The sequence below is a fragment of the Ursus americanus genome, chromosome 5, assembly GCF_024610735.1.
Source record: "Ursus americanus isolate L20-20 chromosome 5, mUrsAme1.1.p, whole genome shotgun sequence".
Taxonomy (NCBI): Eukaryota; Metazoa; Chordata; class Mammalia; order Carnivora; family Ursidae; genus Ursus; species Ursus americanus.
In genome coordinates, this window is record NC_142131.1 from 1,239,079 (window position 1) to 1,261,262 (window position 22,184).

Genomic DNA, 22,184 nt, shown 5'->3' on the forward strand with positions numbered 1-22,184 from the left:
TGAAATACTGTGAGAATTAGCAAATTGTGACACACAGGCTTGAAGTGAGCAAATGCTGTTGAAAAAACGGTGCTGATAGACTTGTTCAGTGCAGAGTTGCTACAAACCTTTGACTTCTAAAAAACTCAATTATCTGCAAAGTCTAATAAAGCAAAGCACAATCGAATGAGGTATGCCTGTATGTAAGTGTATGAAATCAACACATTGTACATCTTAAAGTTATAGAATGTTATGTCAATTATATCTCAATAAAGTTGAAAAACAAACAAGAATCGGTACCAAAAGAAAAAGAGGTATAGAGAGTAATTGAATCCCTTCAATAGTATTGCCATTACAGGGAAGATGTGTGGACTTTGCTGCAGAAGTCCCTAGAGCTCCCCCCAATGCAACTCCTGTCTGGGTGGGATTCACTTGTTTCTGTTCTTGGAGTCCCATGAGGTATCTGTTTTTGTTTCTTTTTATAATTAACCCACTTTCCTTGACTTAGCCTGAGTGAATCTGTGTTCTTTCTTTCCAAAAAACCTTAATTTAAACTAATTGAAATTCCTGCTCTGGACTTTAGTCATTTTCTCCCAAATGGAGAATCTCTTTAGCTAGAGAGGCTGGGATGACATTATCACGCTTAATGGCTAACCATGAATCATCTCATGTTGAGGGAGAATATATACAACAACTGCAGTATTCAAATGATATTTCAAGATCAAAAAGTAAAAGTGCAATTGATATTATAGATTGAATAGAAAAGACAGTGTATATGTGGGAGGGAGAAGTCATTGAGTATAAGAGGAAAGTACAAAGAATCAGCCAGGGTCAACCCTGAGAGATACTGAAAATAGATTTTCTTTGTCTACGTCTCTCCCTACCTTCTCCAGGCACACATCTTGTATTTGGTTTCTCCAATCTTGGCTTCCACAACCAATCTTGTTTGAGTTGCTATTGTTATAACCCATCTTTCTCCATGCACACCTGGTCTTCATGCATCAAAAAAATTGAAAGATCTTAAACAATCTAACTAGAACTTAAATTTCTAGTGCTCAAGGAATTCAAAAAGGAAGAAAAACCCCAAAGTAGCAGGGGTAAGGAAATAATAAAGATAAGAGGAGAAATAAATGAAACAGAGAACAGGAAAACAATAGAAAAGATTGATAAAACTAAGAGTTTTGGTTCTTGGAAAAGATAAACACAATTAACAAATCTTTAGTGACACACCTTATTTTATTCCAGGGTTGAGATGCCTACAGACCCCTAAAAGGTAATATAAATTAATGAAGCAGTAAGGGACAGACTTTATTGCTTATGTAAGATATTTTTCACTTGCACAAAAATGTACATTCTGTTTTAGTCCAGGCAGCTAACTGTTGTAACAAACAACGTTCAAATCTCAGTGACTTAACAGAATACATTCCTCACTCATGCTACAGAGCAGAGTACAAGAGGGACCTCTGTTTCATGCTGTCATTCAGGGATCCAGTCCACTTCTGCTCTGTGGCTCTACCATCCCATAGTCCTCCACTGAATCACTTGTATTCAACTAGAGGAGGAAGTATGAGAAAACATCCATTTAAAACCCTTTCAACCTCAGTGATATGTCATTTATTCACATTCCGTTCACAGAAGGGCTGGGAAATGTAGAGCCCAGGAAGAAGAGAAGGACACAGTTGTTAAGTTACTTTGAGAAATACATGCAGAAATACTAGAACTGAAGCAATGGAAATCATTCAGAGGTTTCAAAGTAAAGGCTCACAGGATACATTTGACCTACAGATGAATTTCTCTTAGACCAGTGCTCTTAAAATGTGAACTGGAGTGTTTTTAAACAGGCGTGCATTCTCCAATTTACCACAGTTCCCAGTACTCCCTATCTATCACTCATGACCCCTTCTGCACTTTTTTTTTTTTTTTTTTTTTGCTTAATTCCTAGAGGCACTTGTGTGATCTCGAATGAGCCCGAGTATCTCTTTCACTGGTGATGAGGAGGTATTGGGAGGAGGTGAGAGAAGGAGTGACGTAAGAAGCAGAAGGCAAGACAGTTAAGAAGATGGGCCTGGAAAGACAGAGTGTAAGGAAGTAGAAAATTGGGCACTAGTGTCGTGTACAAGAAAAGGCCACTCCATCCAGGGCTGAAGTCTCCTCTGGATTAGCGGGTAGGTGACAGAGCCGTCTTCTGGCTTACGCAACAGCCCTTCCCTTTTTCATGTTGGTAGATCCTAGAACCTGATGTTCACAACTGAGACTATAAAAATGCCAGATACTTACCTCCCTAGCACTCCTTGCAGCTAGGGATGTCCCTTAAACACACTTCCAATGAGACATGAAGGGAGATGTGGCTGATTTCTTGCCTTATGTAAAGAGGAAAATGTATAAGCAGTGTTTTTCTTCTTCAGGAGAAGAGAAGAAGTTTCTTTTGCACTTTGGGTGCAGTTGGTTGAGGGAGTGCAGGTCTCTTACCATCATGGGGCAACTGGCTGGAGGATAGAAGCCAAGGGGTAGAAAAGCATAGAACAGAAAGATGGAAGGACGCTGGGTCCCTGAGAACATTATTGAGCTGCTGAACAAATACAAGGCCTGCCCAGCTTCAGGCTTTTCGGTTATGTGAAAAAAGCAAAATAAACAAAAAGACAAAACAAAACAACAAAAACCCTTTATTTAGGCTACTTTCTCTTGAGTATTCTGCTGATTGTATCCCAAAACATCTCAGCTGGTACAGTCAGCAAGAACAGGTGCAACGGAGTGGTGGGGATAAGAAGGGACAGTTGTTGCTGAGGTCCACTTAAACCGAATGTGAAGGAAAGGGACAATGGCTTGACTGTGAAGAAAGGTAGAAAAAGAAGAGATTAAACCTAGAACTTCCTTCTATAAGGCAGTATATGTGAGGGTGAAGGGTGTGGACTCTGGATTCAGAAAGACACTGGTTTAGATCCCAGTTCTACCATTTGTTAGTTGTGAACTGGTTATCTTCTCTCTTGGAGCCTCTATTTCCTTATCTGTTAAGTGGGGATTAGAGTAGAGTGCGTTCAGAGGACTGTTGTTGCAAGGCTGATCCGAGTTCCCATGTGTGAAGCTCTTAGCACAAGGCCCAGCAAGTGTTTAACACATGTTAGCTATGATTTAGACCATCACTGATCTTTTTAGCCTTTTATATCTGCTCTTGCATATCTCCCTCTGGATTGCCTCATACACACCTCAAACTCCTGGTGCCTGGTCTCCCTCTCACCATGTGCTCTTCATTTTTGCTAATTAGGAAAATGTCTTGGGTGCAGCAGAAAGACATGTGGCATAGGGCTGTGTGAAACTGGATGTTTGGGCTGGATAGATTTAATTCACAGAGTATGCTATGTGCTGCCTGGTTATCCAAGGAACCCAATAAAAGCTGATCTCATCATACTGATTGAATTTGCTGACACGCTTATCATTTCCTTTTACAGTTTTTATGGTCCAGGATGACTCTGTTGCCAGCATCTTCTGATAGAAGGAATTACTTTTCCAGGCAGTGCAATAATGCTATTTATCAAAAGAAACACTGGACAGTCAGAATGGACTTCAGAGCTGTGTCCTGAGCCATCTGGCCAACTCTCGGCAAGAAACTTCTTTGTTCTTTAGAGACTGAGCTTTATCCCCAAGCACTAACAGAGTTGAAATGGAAGAAGTTGGACTTACTTGTCTTTGGTATGTAAACAATAACTTACTATTTACGCATATGAAGGGACATTTTTAAAGGAAGGAAGCAATTATAGGGTGTTTTGTCCCTGCCTCACTGACCTCTCCATTTTAACCTTGCTCTTTTTATGTGGGGGGTGTGTTTACTCTTGTTTATGAAGCTGTGTCTGTGAATATAAACCCTTTATGTAATTCACTTGTTTATTCAACATTTACTGAATGCCTACTATGGTTCTGGCATCTTTTAGGTGTTGTGATACTGTGAAGTTCCTGCTCCCAGGAGGCTGAGCCCTGGGCTTGGGGTACCTGGTAGGACAGATTTGGGTTGAAGGCACTGGGGTGCAGAAAAGGAGAATATTCCAGGAAACAAATGGCAAAATTGCTCTGAGGGGAACACTGGATATAGAACCTACATTCCTGAGAGCGTCAAGGATGCCATAAAACAAATATCAGTGTTTCTATCACGCTTCTAACTGTACTTTTCACTACAGCATTGACGTATTCAGAGCTCCTATTCAAGTCAGAAGCTGTTATACAATCTTTTCTGAATGAAGGCAGTAATGATTCCCTATAATATGGTTTATTATATGAAATTAGTAAAATCTTAAGCCTCAAGACATAATGTGCACCATAAAATCGTGATATAACATAGTTAATCTATACTTTGGGGGTTAGCTCAGTTCCCCTCAATTATCATTATAAAAAGGTTTCGCTCCAACTGGAAGAAAGAGCAGCTGAATTTGTAAAAGAGTTCTAGATGCTGCTGCGTTAGTTAAACAAAGACAGAAAAGCAGGAGGATGGAATGTGGATTTGGTGAAATGCTGGCATAGAATACAAAGCAGCAGTGAGTCCTTAATATAAATACATTTCACTCCAATAATTGCAGGTGAAATTAACTGTTTTGGGGGGAGAATAATAGGAATGAATCAATTCTATTTCAGGTTAGCATTTTGATGTGAGGTTTTAAGCATTTGTAATTCCAAGTTAAGAAACATGAAATGTGACATTTTTCATTTTGGGTATGAATTTCTATGTTTATGGATACTGTTTCTATATGTAATACGTATTTTTTTAGTATAACCATTTTCCTTCTCACACACTCTTTTTTTTTTAGAACTACATTCCTTCCTGAACTACCCTGCATCCTTTGCATTAATTCCTAGGCTTCCTGAAGGAGACTCCATGTTAATCTACTGATCCTATACCCTAGTCAGTATCCTTTTCAGGGATTTCAGAAATGGCAATAAGGCCCATTCTGCCCCTCTGGCTCTGAATTGCGGGGGCTGTGAGATGTGGTACTGGGGGCGGTGTTAGCATCCATATTTCTTAGCGTGTGGTGTGGTCTGCAGAGTCCAAGAGAAGATGAAGCACGAGCCCAGAGGAACAGGAGGACAGACAACAAAAGCCTTCGTTGCAGTTGTTCCCAGGTTCAGTGCCAGATTTCTGTTCATGAATTGTGTAAGACACTCCGCTATCCTGATTTCCCCTTTCTGATTAAACTAGTTCAAGTGGGGTTTCTATCACATGCAACCAAGTAATTTCTGACTAATGCAATCACCCTCCCTGCTGCCCTCTATGAGCTCTTCAGTTAATTTGGGTTCTTCATCCTACTTTCTTTTCTTTTCTTTTTTTTTAAGATTTTATTTTTAAGTAATCTCTACACCCAATGTGGGGCTCGAACTTAAAACTCCGAGATCAGGAGTCACATGCTCTACCAACTGAGCCAGCCAGATGAAGCCCCTCTTCATCCTACTTTCTAAACCTCTTCTGTGTTCCTGCCTCCACACTTCTGCATTGAGATCATCACCATTCTCTCCCGTTATGGAAGCTCAGCCCTTAACAACGTCCAGCCAAAGTTCTGCCTGCCCTGCGCATCTTTCCCTGACTACCTGGCCTTCTCTCTATGCCCAGAACTTTGTTCTCAATATATGTGCACTGGCACTTTCATTTTCCCCAAACTGAGCTAAACTCCTTGAGCACTGAGGCAATTTATCCTACCTTTGTGTCTCTCCAGGGCCTTAAACATTGTAAGTGTTTCGTTTTGAGAGAGATGATGTTGCCAGCTATGATTTTATAGCTAGATGATAATCTTGAAGATCTAATTTAAATGGAAAACTAAATATAATCAGCTCATGTCAGCTGAGTAATTATTTTAGGATGAGGTTACATTGAATGGCAATAGTTCTTGTAGTGATGACTTCTATATAGAGATATTGTTGTATAAGATGTACACACCCTGCTTGGCAGGGAGGATGTGTTTTGGGAACTAGGACTGCTAACAATGTCACACAGGGTTGTTAGAGCACAGCCGTCAAGACCATGCATTCCCAGCGTTTTATATTGACAATGCCTCTTCCATTCTCTTCAAATGACTTGAAGTTATGACATGCTTCTGGCCCAGTTTTCTTCTAGGTATTTTTCACACAATAGCAGATCAATTATCCCAGGCTACAGAGATATTTGTGATGCCATTCTAATGTCACTGTATTTCCACAATCCTGGAATTGTCTGCTGAGCCTCACCCTATGTTTTCACATCTATTTCTTTGAGGGTAACACCAGCTGCCTTACAACTAGTATAATTATAGCATCCAGCATGACATTTTCCTTGCTTTCTTTGGGGCATGTCCAACTCTATCACTTTCAAACATTATGTTAGCCATTAAGAATAAAAATTCTTGACCAGACCCAAAATAATTGGCAGAAATAAAGACCAAGGAAAGTAGATACCCTGCAGAACATGCTTGCTTTTGGAGAGCAAGGCAACATACTCAGAGGCTGTGGTTTTTGCAGTTTGTGTCCCAGCTCTTATTGGTTGACTGCCTACAAGTATAACTAGTGCTCATAGCATGGCAGAAATATTCAGTAATAGAGAACCAAACTGGAGAGTATATTGATACATGTGTATGTGATTTGGGAAAATACTTCAGAAACAAAACGCTTTATAAAATTCAGGGGCAGATAAACAGCATTAAACCTGGTAACTTGGATAGAAAAAGGAGAACTTATATATAGGTATGTACTCAACTTACAAATATGGCTTCTTTGCTAACTACAAATGAAGGATTCAAAACTCAGAACTTTGATATAGGTTTGTGAAAAGAAATGGAAGGAGAGGTCCTGAAAGGTGAAAGTAGATGACAAAAATAACAGACCATTAGTCACAATACCAAGGCAGTTACAAACCAGAGCTGGGATGACCGTTATTCTAGTTAATGAAGACAACAAGGTGGAGAATGACCCCTGGATAAGCAGCATAGGGGGAAATGTCAGAAAGGTCTGAGTCCCAGGACTCAGTAGGGACTTGTTGGAATTGCTTTCTCAGGATTCAAGACTTCTGAAGAGTGAATAAAATATGCTCTCATGAAAACCCTGACAAGCCACCATCCTGGTCAAATGACTCTGGCCATCTATATTATTTAAAATAGCTTTGGTTAACTCAGAAATGTGGAGAAGCATTTTTTCCTAAAAAAAGCTAATGTCTACATGTATTACATGTGGATAAAACCTAGCAGGTCATCGCAGTTCCATTGGATCTCATCTTAATAAGAAGTTCCAAACTTAATTTTTAAAAAAATTTCTTTCTTTCTTTCTTTCTTTCTTTCTTTCTTTCTTTCTTTCTTTCTAAATTAAGATTTCAGCTTCTGGTACTGCAAGATCAGAAGAAATGCTGAGGGCTACATTTTTGAGAAATGAGTATAGTAAAATACAGAAGAAAGAAGTCTCTTTCCTGTTGTGTTCTTGAGATGGCAGCATAACATGGTCACATCCCATTTAATCCCTAGCCAACTGCAAGCCTTCCCTCCCCAGGAGGGCCAGGCTCATGGGTGTGCAAGCCATGCAGTGGCATATGACTCTGTTCCCAGAAGGAACCCTGTGCTTATTTTAATGTCTTGCTGTTGCTGTTTGGACATGCTTAGTAATTTTACCTTTGAACTTGTGTTTTATAAGTGGAGCCTGATGGGACAAGGAGTACACTCATGAACAGAGGGGCTACTCCTGGGGTGTGTACTGAGAGGCACAGACAGGCAGGTTCCAGGGGCTACAGACAGCAGTGTATACATGGAGCATCACCGAGCACACACACACAAGCCTGGGGTGGTCCAAGATGTGGAGGGGACCCCAAGGAGACAGCTGGGGCTGGACCTGGGTCTGACTTGGTGGTGGCAACAACAGCACTGGTGGCCTTGGGAAAGAGGAGGGTATGGCAGGGGGCAGTACTGGGACCGAGGTTGTGACCCTGGCTTTGTGGTCCATCTCGGAAGCCCCAGAGCTTCTGCACAAACATTAATTCTCTAGACTGAGCAAGGGTATAGGAAATGCTGGCACCAAGGAAGTAAATTTTGTCCGTAAATAATTACAGAATAATAGCATACACATTGCTGTAAAGCATATTAGGGAGTTATCACTTTTCAAAGAGTTTAGAATTTTTGGGTTTGAAAAATGCTGCAATATTATGAAACAAATATCAGACTTATGAATAGAAATTAAATTTATAAATTGTCCCATTAGGGGTACCTAAGTGGCTTGGTCAGTTAAGCCTCTGACTCTTGATTTTGGCTCAGGTCATGATCTCAGGGTTGTGAGATTGAGCCCTATATCAGGCTCCAGGCCCAGCATGGAATTTGCTCAAGATTCTCTCTCTCCCTCTTCCCCTCCCCCCTCCTCTCTCTCTCTCAAAAAAAAAAAGAAAGATCATCCCATTAGATGGAAAAGAACACTGTTTTCATATGAAGCTTCAGATGAATCAATTACTAATGAAGATGACAATTCTAAAATTAATTTTTCCTTTTAATTGAAAATGCAATAGAGGAGTCTGGGGGATGATGGCTGTGTAGGAGGACCCTGAACTCTCTCTGTCCCTAGTTTACAACAAGATACCATCCACATCCAAGTCAATAAACTGGAGATTGATCAGAAGACCAGAACAAACTCCACAACTAAATATGAAGAAGCTACATCTGAAAGCTTAGGAAGGACAGAGAGGCAGAGGGAGCTGCCTGCAGAAGGGAGAGAGCTGTGACAGAAAGGGCAGAAAAATGGGTCCTTGCACCAGGGAGCTCACATGAAGAAGACTAATCCCCATAATGTTTGTCTTTAAAAGCCAGAGGAACTGAATTCTATGAGTTTGTAAAACCAGTGGGACTTGGAACCTGGAGCTTTAAAAGTCAGCTGACTCAGCACTGTGTGAGCTGGGAGCAAGTAATAGCTGGGTCCCCACCCTTAAAGAGACAGCAGCCTGCACAGAGAGGTAACATAAAAACAGCAGTTTATACAATGCTGGGGAAAATGGGAGACAGATCTGTTCATATGGATTTTAGAGCATGGTGGGGCACTTCTATGAAAATAAAGGAGCTGGCAGGCACCATTTTCCTCCCTCGCCCCCCAGCATAAACACAGAACCACCTGGGAAGCAGGGCTACATGGACAGTTGGTACCTAATAAGCTAGCTGTGTGCCAGGCCCACAAGTTCTCCTAAGGTCTCACCCACTCCAAGCCTGCTAGCCTCTGTCCTGGGCTCAGGGCAAATTTTGTTAGCACACAAAACTGCACTGTTAGCCAACTGCACAGCTGCCACTGTATACCATGCCCAGTGGTGCTCCCCCAGCCACCCTAGCACTGTAGCATCTCAGGTGATCCAGCATAGGACGAGTGATCCAGTACAAACTTTGCCAGCACTGCTGCCCTGCTCCCAAGTTCCCCAGCAGGCACACCCTCTCAGAGCTGGCCTGCATGGGTCCCACTAACACTACAGAGAGCAAGCACAGCTCACAACAGGCAGCGTGTCAGTGCAGATGACTGCACTGAAAGGAAAAGTGACCCAGACACAACAGAAGGGCATAAGCAACAAACATAGGATACTCTCCTGAAGTGCCAAGTTCTGTTGAACAGGGGACATGCACTGCAGGGCACTCCAGGACCTCTTCTTCATAAAGTCACTGCTTTCAAGAGTAGAAGGCATGGTCGACTTTCTTAACACACAAAGACACAGAGAGGAAAATAAAATGAGAAGACAGAGAAATGTATCCCAAATGAAAGAACAGGACAAGGCCACAGCCAGAGATCTAAGTGAAACAGATATAAGTAACATGCCTGATAGAGAATTTAAAGCAATGACCATAAGGAAGTGGAAGACATGAATGAGACCCTTAACGCAGAGATAAGGAATAACATAGCAGAGAAGAAGGGCTCAATAAATGACATGAGAAACATGCTTGATGGAATCAACAACAGGATGGAAGAAGCAGAGGAATGAATTAGCGACCTAGAAGAGAGTAATGAAAAGTAATCAAGCTGAACAAAAGAGAGAAAGAAAAATTATGCAAAATGAGAATAGACTTAGGGAACTCAGACTCCATCAAATGTAATAATATTCATATTTTAGGAGTCCCAGAAGAAGAGAGAAAAAGGGACAGAAAATTTGAAGAAATAATAGTGGAAAACTTCCCTAATCTGGGGAAGGAAACAGATGTCCAGATCCAGGAAGTAGAGAGAACTCCCTTCAAAATGAACAAAAGCAGACCCACACCAAGACATATTGTATTTATGCAAATATATAGTGATAAAGTGGCAAAGTATAATGATAAAGAAAAAATTTTAAAAGCAGCAAGACAAAAGAAGTCAGTAACTTACAAGGGAAAACCCATAAAACTAGCAAGAGACTTTTCAATAAAAACTTTCCAAGCCAGAAAGGAGAGGCATGATATAGTGAAAGTGCTGAATAGGAAAAATCTGCAGCCAAGAATACTCTATCCAGCAAGGCTGTCACTCAGAGTAGAAAAAAAAGATAAAGAGTTCCCCAGACAAAAAAAAAAAAAAAAAAAAAAAACACTAAAGAAGTTCATGACCACTAAACCAGCCCTGCAAGAAATATTAAAGGGAACTCTTTGAGTGGAGAGACCAAATGTGAGAGTATAAAGGTAGGAAATGCAATAAGCAGTAAAAATGAATATTTCTGTAAAAACTTAGTCAAGGAACTCACAACAAAACAAAGATATAAAATACAATAACATATACCTTAAACATGGGGAAGACAGAAGAATGGGTTCAAACTTAAATGACCATCAACTTAAGATAGACTGCTATATGCAGAAGGTGTTATATACAAATCTAATGGTAACCCTATATCAAAAACCACTAATAAACATGCAAAGAATAAAGAGAAAGAAATCCAAATATGTCACTAAAGAAAATCAGCAAACTGTGAAAGACAGAAAGATAAGAAAGGATCTGAGAAAATCTTCAGAAACAGCTATACAGCAAGTAATAAAATGACAGTGAATACATATCTAAAAATAATTACTTTGAGTTTAAATGGACTAAATGCTCCAATCAAAAGACATAGGGAGACAGAACAAATAAAAAAACCAAGGCCTATTTATATGCTACCTACAAGTCTCATTTCAGACCTAAAGATACATGCAAATTGAAAGTGAAGGGATGGAGAAGCATTTACCATACAAATGGATGTTAAAGAAAGCCAAGGTACTAATACTTATATAAGACAAACTAGATTTTAAAACAAAGACTGTAAAAGAGACAAAGAAGGACACTATATAATAATAAAGGGGACAATCTAACAAGAAGATATAACAATTGTAAATATTTATGCACCCAAAATAGGAGCACCCAAATACATAAAACAGTGAATAACAAACGTAAGTGAACTAATTGATGATAATACAATAAAAATAGAAGACTTTAACACCCCACTTACATCAATGGACAGATCATCTAAACAGAAAATCAGCAAGGAAACAATGATTTTGAATGATACACTGGAACAGATGGATTTAACCAATACATTCAGAACATTACATCCTAAAACAGGAGAATACACATTCGTTTCAAGTGCACGCAGAACATTCTCCAGAATAGGTCACATATTAGCCCATAAAACAAGCTTCAACAAATTCAAGAAGATCAAAGTCAAACCATGCATCTTTTCTGACCACAACATTATGAAATGAGGAGTCAACCACAAGAAAAAAATTTGGGAAGACCACAAATACATGGAGGTTAAATAATATGCTGCTAAACAATGAATGGATCAACCAGGAGATCAAAAAAGAAATTAAAAAGTACATGGAAACAAATGAAAACACCATGGTCCAAAACCTCTGGGAGGCAGCAAAAGCAGTTCCAAGACGGAAGTGTATAGCAATACAGGCCTACCTCAAGAAGCCAGAAAAATCACAAATAAACAACCTAACCTTACACCAAAAGAAGCTAGAAAAAGAACAAACAAAACCTAAAGCCAGCAGATGGAAGGAAATAATTAAGATTAGAGCAGAAATAAATGATATAGAAACTAAAAAATAATAGAACAGATCAATGAAACCAGGAACTGGTTCTTTGAAAAAATCAATAAAATTGATAAACCTCTAGCCAGACTTACCAAGAAAAAAAGAGAAAGGACTCAAATAAATAAAATCAAAAATGATAGAAGAGAAATAACAACCAATACCACAGAAATACCAACAGTTAGAATGTTATGAAAAACTATATGCCGACAAATTGGACAGCCTGGAAGAAATTGACAAATTCTTAGAAACTACCAAAACTGAAACAGGAAGAAATAGGAAACTTGAACAGACTGATAACCAGCAAAGAAATTGAATCAGTAATCAAAAAACTCCCAGCAAACAAAAGTCCAGGACCAGATGGCTTCACAGGTGAACTCTACCAAGCATTTAAAGAAGAGTTAATAACCTATTCTTCTCAAACTATTCCAAAATTTAGAAAAGGAAGGAAATCTCCCAGATTCTTTCTATGAGACCAGCATTACCCTGATACCAAAACCAGATAAAGACACCACTAAAAAAAAAAAAAAAAAAAAAAAAAAAGAACGGTAGGCCAACATCCCTGTTGAAAATAGTCGCAAAATCCCCAATAAAATACTGGCATACCAAGGGGCACCTGGCTGGCTCAGTCAGTGGAGTGTGTGGCTCTTGATCTCGGGATTGTGAGTGTGAGCCCCACATTGGGTATAGAGATTATTTAAAAAATAAATAAAGAATTTATAAAAAATACTAGCAAACCAAATCCAATAATACATTAAAAAAAATCATTCATTGTGGTCAAGGGGGATTCATTCCTGGGTTGCAAGAGTGGTTCAATATTTAAGATTCAATCAACATGATCCATCACATCAATAAGTAAAAGGATATGGACCATATGATCATTTCAATAGATGCAGAAAAAAATGTGTGACAAAGTACAACGTTGATTCATGATAAATACTGTCAACAAAGTAGGTCGAGAGGGAACATCCCTCAACATAATAAAAGCCATATATGAAAAACCCACAGCTAACATCATCCTCAAAGGGGAAAAACTGAATGTTTTCCCCCTAAAGTCAGGAACAAGACAAGGATGCCAACTCTCACTACTGTTATTCGACATAGTACTCGAAGTCCTAGCCACAGCAATAAGACAACAAACAGAAATAAGAGGCATCCAAATCAGTAAGGAACAAGGAAAAGTTTCATTATTTGCTGATGACATGACACTTTATACAGAAAACCTGAAAGACTCCACCAAAAAACTCCTAGAAGTGATACACAAATTCAGTAGAGTTGCAGGATACAAAATCAATGTACAGAAATCTGTTGCATTTCTATATACCAATAATGAAGCAGCAGAAAGAGAAATTAGGAAAACAATCCCATTTTCAGTTGCGCCAAAAATAATAAGATATCTAGGAATAAATCTAACCAAAGAGGTGAAGGACCTATAGTCTGAAAATTATAAAACATGGATGAAAGAAATTGAAGATGACACAAAGACATGGAAAGACATTTCATGCTCATGGATTCAAAGAACAAATATTGTTAAAATGTCTATACTACCCAAAGCAATCTACACATTTAATGCAATTCCTATCAAAATACCAAACAACATTTTCCACAGTACTAGAACAAAGAATCCCAAAATTGGTATGGAACCACAAAAGACCTTGAATAGCCAAAGTAATCTTTATAAAGAAAAACAAAATTGGAGGCATAATAATTCTGGACTTCAAATTATATTGCAAAGGTATAATAAACATAATGGTATGGTACTGGCATGAAAATAGACACATAGATCAACAGAACAGATTAGAAAGCCCAGGAATAAACCCACAACTATATGGTCAATTAATCTTTAACAAAGAAAAGAAAATACAGTGGGAAAAGGACAGTCTCTTCAACAAATGGTGTTTGGAAAAGTGGACAACAACATGCAAAGAATGAAACTGGACTACTTTCTTACACAAAAATAAACTCAAAGTGAATTAAAGAACTAAATGTGAGACCTGAAGTCATGAAAATCCTAGAAGAGAGCACAGGCAGTAACCTCTTTGACACTGATCATAGCAACTTTTTGCTAGATCTGTCTCCTGAGGCAAGGGAAACAAGAGCAAAAATAAAATATTGGGATTACATCAAAATAAAATCTTCTGGCAAGGGCTTTCCAAGATGGCAGAGGAGTAGGAAACCTGTTTCATCTGGTCCCATGAATTCCACTAGGTATCTATCAAATCATTCTGAACACCTGTGAACTCAATTGGAGATCTAAGAAAAGAATAGCTGCAACCCTACAAATAGAAAAGTGACCACTTTTGCAAGGTAGGAGGTGCAGAGAAGTGAATCTGAGGTGATACATGGGAAGATAAACCGAGGGGAGAGGGAACCTCCATCAGCCAGCACCAGAAAGTGATAAAATAGCAGAGCACAAAATCAGAACTTTTAGAAATCTGCTCAGGTGAAGGACATCCCTGTCTGAAAGGCGCTCAGGTGATGAAACAGGGCAGAATCCTGGGTGGGACAGTGTGGTCTCAGGATCCTCAGGGTCACAGAAAGAGCAGGGGGGGGGGTGCCTAACTGCGGCAGAGTTCCCAGGCATCAGAGCAGGGAACTCAGACTCCATCAAATGTAATAATATTCATATTTTAGGAGTCCCAGAAGAAGAGAGAAAAAGGGACAATTGTATAAACCAATTAAGAACAAAATTAAAGAAACACATCGATAATAATACAATAATAGCAGGGGAATTTAACACTCACTGCAATGGACAGATCATCTAAGCAGAAGATCAGCAAGGAAACAAGGGCTTTGAATGACACACTGGACCAGATGGACTTCTTAGATATATTCAGAGCATTCCATCCTAAAGCAACAGAATACACATTCTCCAGAATAGATCAATACTGGGTCACAAATCAGGTCTCAATCAATACCAAAAGATTGGGATCATTCCCTGCATATTTTCAGACCACAATGCTTTGAAACTGGAATGCAATCACAAGAGGAAATTTGGAAAGAACTCGAATACATGGAGGTTAAAGAACATCCTACTAAAGAATGAATGGGTCAACTGGGAAATAAAAGAATTAAAAAACTCATGGAAACAAATGAAAATACAACTGTTCAAAACCTTGGGGATGCAGAAAAGGCCGTCCTAAGAGGTAAATATATAGTAATAGAAGCCTTTCTCAAAAAAAACAAGAAAGGTCTCAAATGCATAACCTAACCTTACACTTAAAGGAGCTGGAGAAAGAACAGCAAATAAAGACTATACCCAGCAGGAGAAGAGAATTAATAAACATTAGAGCAGAAATCGATGAAATAGAAGCCAAAAGAACAGTAGAACAGATCAATGAAACTAGGAGCTAGTCTTTGAAAGAATTGATAAGATTGATAAACCCCTGATGAGACTTATCAAAAAGAACAGAGAAAGGATCCAAATAAATAAAATCATGAATGAAAGAGAAGAGATCACAACCAACACTGAAGAAGTACAAACAATTATAAGAACATATTATGAGCAACTATATGCCAACAAATTAAGCAATCTGTAAGAAATGGATGTATTCCTAAAAACCTATAAACTACCAAAACTAAACCAGGAAGAAATAGAAAACCTGAAGAGACCCATAAGCAGCAAGGAAATTGAAAGAGTAATCAAAAATCTCCCAAAAAACAAGAGTCCAGGGCCAGATGACTTCCCAGGGGAATTCTACCAAACATTTAAAGAATTAATACCTATTCTTCTGCAGCTGTTTCAAGAAAACAGAAATGGAAGGAAAACTTCCAAACTCTTTCTATGAGACCAGCATTACCTTGATCCCAAAACCAGACAAAGATCCTACCAAACAGAATTATAAACCAATATCCCTGATGAACAGGGATGCAAAAATTCTCAAGATACTACAGAACTTTAAAAGGATTATTCACCACGACCAAGTGGGATTTATTCCTGGGCTGCACAGATGGTTCAACATCTGCAAATCAATCAATGTGATACACTACATTTATGAAAGAAAGGACAAGAACCATATGATCCTCTCAATAGATGCAGAAAAAGCATTTAACAAAGTATAGCATCCTTTCTTGATTAAAACTCATCAGTGTTGGGATACAGGGAACATACCTCAATATCATAAAAACCATATACAAAGAGCCCATAGCAAATATCATTCTCAATGGGGAAAAGCTGAGAGCTTTTCTCCTAAGGTCAGGAACATGACAGGGATGTCCACTGTCACCACTGTTGTTCGACATAGTACTAGAGGTCCTAGCCTCAGCAATCAGACAACAAAAAGAAAAAAAAGGCTTCTGAATCAGCAAAGAAGTCAAACTCTCACTCTTTGCAGATGGCATGATATTCTATGTGGAAAACCCAAAAGACTTCACCCCAAAATCCAAAATCAGTTGCATTTCTATATACTAACAATGAGACAGAAGAAAGAGAAATTAAGGAGTCAGTCCCATTTACAGTTGCACCAAAACCCATAAAATGCCTAGGAATAAACCTAATGAAAGAGGAAAGGATCTGTATTCAGAAAACTATAGAACACTCATGAAAAACATTGAGGAAGACACAAAGAAGTGGAAAAATGGTCCATGCTAATGGATTGGAAGAAAAAATAAAATGTCTATGCTACCTAGAGCATTGTGTACATTCAATGCAATCCCTGTCAAAATACCATCAACTTTTTTCACAGAACTGGAACAAATAATCCTAAAATTTGTATGGAACCAGAGAAGAAAACCAAAGCTGGTGGCATCACAAATCTTGACTTCAAGCTATATTATAAAGCTGTAATCATCAAGACAGTATGGTTCTGACACAAAAACAGACATATAGGTCAATGGAACAGAATAGAGAACCCAGAAATCGACCCTCAACTCTGTGGTCAACTAATCTTCGATAAAGCAGGAAAGAATATCCAATGGAAAAGAGACAGTCTCTTCAACAAATGGTGTTGGGAAATCAGACAACCACATGCAGAAGAATGAAACTCAATCATTTTCTTTCTTTTTTTTATGATTTTATTTATTTAACTGACAGAGAGAGAGAGCATGCGCACACAAGCAGGGGGGAATGGCAGGCAGAGAGAGAGGGAGAAGTAGGCTTCCCACTGAGCAGGGAGCCTGATGTGGGGCTTGATCCCAGGACCCTGGAATCATGACCTGAATCAAAGGCAGATGCTTAACTGAGCCCCACTTGGGGCTAGACCATTTTCTTACACCATACACAAAAAGACTCAAAATGGATGAAAGACCTAAATGTTAGACAGGAATCCATCAAAATCCTGGAGGAGAACACAGTCAGCAACTTCTACGACTTCAGCTGCAGCAACTTCTTGCTAGATTGTCTCCAAAGGCAAGGTAAACAAAGACAAAAATGAACTATTGGGACTTCATCAAGACAAAAAGCTTTTGCACAGCAAAGGAAACAGTGGACAAAACCAAAAGACAACCAATAGAATGGGAGAAGATATTTGCAAATGTCTTATCAGATAAAGGGCTAGTATCCAAAATCTATATAAAAAAAAAAAAAGCTTATCAAACTCACCCCCAAAAGAAAAAATAATCCAATCAAGAAACAGACAGAAGACATGAACAGACACATTTCTCCAAGGAAGACATTCAAATGGCCAACAGACACATGAAAAAATGCTCAACCTCATTTGGCATCAGGGAAATACAGATCAAAACCACAATGAGATATCACCTCACACCGGTCAGAATAGCTAAAATTAACAAGTCGGGAAATAACAGATGTTGGCAAAGATGCAGAAAAAGGGGAACCCTCTTACACTGTTAGTTGGAATGCAAGCTGGTGCAGCCACTCTGAAAAACAGTATGGAGGTTCCTCAAAAAGTTGAAAATAGAGCTACCTTATGACCCAGCAATTGCATTACTAGGGATTTACCCCAAAGGATACAAATGTAGTGATCCAAAGGGGCACCTGCATCCCAATGTTTACAGCAACAATGTCCACAATAGCCAAACTATGGAAAGAGCCCAGGTGTCCATCAACAGATGGATGGATAAAGAAGATATGGTATTATACACAATGGAATACTACTTGGCTATCAAAAAAATGAAATCTTGCCGTTTGCAATGATGTGGTTGGAACTAGAGGGTATTATGCTAAGTGAAATAAGTCAATCAGAGAAAGACAATTATCATACGATCTCACTCTTATGGGGAATTTAAGAAACAAAACAGAATCATAGGGGAAGGGAGGGAAAAATAAAACAAGATGAAATCTGAAAGGGAGACAAACCATAAGAGACTGTTAATCATAGGAAACAACCTGAGGGTTGCTGAAAGGGGTGGGGTAACTGGGTGATGGCCATTAAGGAGGGCACTTGATGTAATGAACACTGGGTGTTATATGAGACTGATGAATCACTGAACTCTACCTCTGAAAGTAATAATACATTCTATGTTAATTAATTGAATTTAAATTGAAAAAGGGGGAAAAATGAAAAGCTTCTGCATAGAAAAGGAAGCAATCAGCAAAACAAAAGGCACCCTACAGAATGGGAGAAGATAATTGCAAATGACATATCTGATAAAGGGTTAGTATCCAAAATACATAAAGAACTTATAAAACTCAACATCCAATAACTAAATAATCCAGTGAAAAAATGGGCAGAAGACATGAACAGACATTTCTCCAAAGAAGACATGCAGATGGCCAACAGACACATGAAAATATGCTCAACATCACTCACCATCAGGGAAATGTAAATCAAAACTACAATGAGATATCATCTCATATCTGTTAGAATGGCTAAAATCAACAACAAAAGAAACAACAGGTGATGGTGAGCATGTGGAGAAAAAGGAACACTCATGCACTGTTGGTGGAAATGGAAACTGGTGTAGCCATTGTGTAAGCCAGTATGGAGTTTCCTCAAAAAGTTAAAAATAGAACTACCCTATAATCCAGCAATTGTGCTACTGGGTATTTGCCCAAAGAATACAAAAATACTAATTCAGAGGGATACATAACTCCCAATGTTTATAACATCATTATTTACAATAGCCAAGATATGGAAGTAGCCCAAGTATCCATTGATTGATGAATGTATAAAGAAGATGTATTATATTGGGGCGCCTGGGTGGCTCAGTCAGTTGAGCATCCGACTCTTGATGTCAGCTTGGGTCTTGATCTCAGGGTTGTGAGTTCAAGTTCCGAGTTGGGCTCCATTGCTTGGTGTGGAGCCTACTTGAAAAAACAAAAGAGGGAGAAAAGAAGATGTGATATGTATATACAATTGAATATTATTCAGCCATAAAAAACGAAATCTTGCCTTTTGCAATGACATAGATGGAGCCAGAGAGTAAAATCCTAAGTGAAATAGGTCAGTCAGAGAAAGACAAATATGATTTCACTCGTATGTGGAATTTAAGAAACACAAGAACAAGCAAAGAGAAAGAGAAAGAGAGAAAGACAAACCACAAAACAGACTCTTAATTACAAAGAACAAACTGATGGGTACCAGAGGGGAGGGGATGGGGGGATAGGTAAGATAGGTGATGGGGATTAAGAAGTGCACTTGTAGTGTTGAGTACTGGGTGATGTATGGAATTGTTGAATCACTATATTGTACACCTGAAACTAATGTAACACTGCATGTTAACTAACTGGAATTAAAATAAAAACTTTTAAAAATAAATGGAAAAAAAAAAGAAAATACAACAATACAATGTATTAGTAGGTGTTTTGAATTAGTTACAAATTTATGACACCATTTTTGGTTTTGGAGGTGCCACCTCCATTTCAGAAAATGATAGAGCAAATACTTTAATGCCATTATACTAATTTACATTTATAATTAAATTCAGATGCATGACACTGATTTTTATGGGGAATTAAATCTTTTAAAAAAGATTTTCTGCAAGAACCATTGGCTCTGGATACACTAAAAGTAATAAAATACTATTTATTGTATTATACAACTAAGCACCAAAATATTTTTCATAATTTGTAAATTTATGTTTTTACTCATGTATTGCTATTATTCCTATTACATTTTATAAGTAGTAATAAGGTATTTTTTTTAAAGGAAAGAGCTTTATATTTTTAGTACCTTTAACTGCACTTTCCCCTTCTTCTTGAACAAGGGACCCTGCATTTTTATTTTGCATCGGGTCCCACAGTTTTTCAGCCAGCCCTGTTCCCTTATGTTGTGACCCCTCCATGAGCACACTCAACCTGTCTTGGCTTTAGGACAGTCTTTGCCTTGGACACAGGGATTGATGAAGCTGTAGCCTGACTCACTTAGAATCAGTACTAGGTCTCCTTGTTGCTAGTCTCTTTTTGATGATGGCTTCTACTTTCTTTTCAACATTGTCTCCTTTATACCTTGGTTCTGGTACCTGGATTTCTGCTCTTCTCTCTAGTTTCACTCCCGACCATTTTCTTACCCCGCCCTCCACAACAAAGGAAAGAACACTGAGACACGCTCAGCTGTTGCTGTATCAAATGGGGTAGTTTGGAGAGGCTCAACTTTGAACTAGAACTATTTTAGTGGAACACGTTCTGAAAGAGTAGACAATTTTGCCGTAGAAATCTCAGAAATACATGGCTTTGTATCCAAATATATGATCCCTGGTTGTCCCCCCATGCCTATTTTCCCATTCTTCACCGTAATAGACGTTTGAGCTGGGCCTGTGCCTGTCCAGGGAAAAACTACATTTCCCAGCCTCCTTTACAGCTGATTGTGTTTTTGGAACTCAGCCTGATCAATGGGATGTTTGCTGAGACTCTAGCAGCACCAGGTAAATTTAGCAGCACTAGATAGCCGGGTTATACTTTTTGCACCTTCTTCCAGGATTCTGCCTGAAAAATGAATATGATGTCTGGAAATCTAACTTAGCAGAAGGACAAAGGGATGGTAGAACATCAAGTTCGATTCTGTTTTGCCATCTGCCCACAGGACAAGTTTTTGTGTTTTGGAAGAAAAGCACCCATTCTGTAAATCCTTTATTACCAGATGCAGAAAAACTGCCATAATGAATTCACAGTCTGTCTTGATCATGTGAAGGGCCTCATCTCAGAGTTGTGCAGTACAACAAAACACGACAGCCTGGTCTAGAAGGAGCCTGGGCCCTGAGGACCTCACGGAAAGAACTTACAGTGCCTGCCATAGCTATCTACATCTGGACTTTTGTGTATGACAGAAATTAGCTTTCTTATTTAAGCTACTATTATTTTGGGTTATTTGAAGCCAAATCTCATCCTCATAGGATGATCCATATTGCTCGTCACCTTTTTTTATGTGCTCCAGTACAGTTGCTTCTCAAATCTTAGTGTTCATAGAAATCACCTGGCTGTCTTGTTAGAGGGCAGGTTCTGGTTCAGCAGCTGTGGGGTGGGGCATTTCTAACTAGCTCCACACAGATCACCGTTTGAACAGCAGGTTTTTATGAAACCATATATACTGCCATCTCTTCCTGAATGAGGGACGCCTCTTTTAACTTAACCAATCATTATCGTAAAGAGGTACATCATCAACAAATATTTTTCAGGTCTGATGAGAAAAATGCCACATTGTACATTTCTCCAATTTAGAATCCTTTTTAGATAGTTTCTCAAAGTGTGATCTGTTAACCACCTATGTAAAGAAATTGGTTAGAAGAAGTCCTTTCTGGGAGGAGGGGTTTGTTAGAAATAGTGTTGTCCTCTCGAGGAAGCTATTAAATCAGAACACCTGTGGCTGAGATTGTGGAATCCATGTTTTTCACCAGCTGCCCAGGTGGTTCTGATGCACTGTAAATGTGAGACCTACGACTTCCGGAGGAAGGAAAGGCAGGCAAACGGAACTGCAAGAGCTCCGGCCAGCAAGACTTCTCGATATACCCACTGCCTTGAAGAAATGCATGATAACACGCTGAGAGTGGGAAATAAATGCAGACCAGAGCCTGGAAGTCCCTAGCAGTCGGAGAGAAAAAGTGTGTCCATGGACTTTTGATGCAAAGCCAGAGCAGGTAGAGCTGGAAGGAACATTGACCAAATGTCTGTCCCTGGTGTGGAGTGAAAACACTCAGACTGAAGCCATCGTTTTGACATCGATGTAAGAAGAGGAGCCCCATCTGTGTGGGCAGGTAAGTTTATTCTATTCGATGTCTTGGGTGCACAAAATACATTCAAAAAAAAAAATTAGGGCCACAAATTTTAGTTTTAAGGACCGGATTTATTTTACAATTTACTGTTAGCCTTTTACTTATTACGTTGAAAAA

The 22,184-nt window shown here is 39.0% G+C and overlaps 1 long non-coding RNA gene across 1 annotated transcript in view; it reads left to right on the plus strand.

Annotated features, from left to right (window-relative positions):
• The first annotated feature begins 1,928 nt into the window (after positions 1 to 1,928).
• LOC123779320 (uncharacterized) overlaps positions 1,929 to 22,184 on the plus strand; it is a 124,395-nt gene continuing 104,139 nt past the window's right edge. Inside the window, exons 1-3 of the long non-coding RNA XR_006776168.2 lie at positions 1,929 to 2,144; positions 3,426 to 3,666; positions 21,693 to 22,049. This is a non-coding gene — a long non-coding RNA (uncharacterized LOC123779320). The remainder of the gene's footprint in view (positions 2,145 to 3,425; positions 3,667 to 21,692; positions 22,050 to 22,184) is intronic.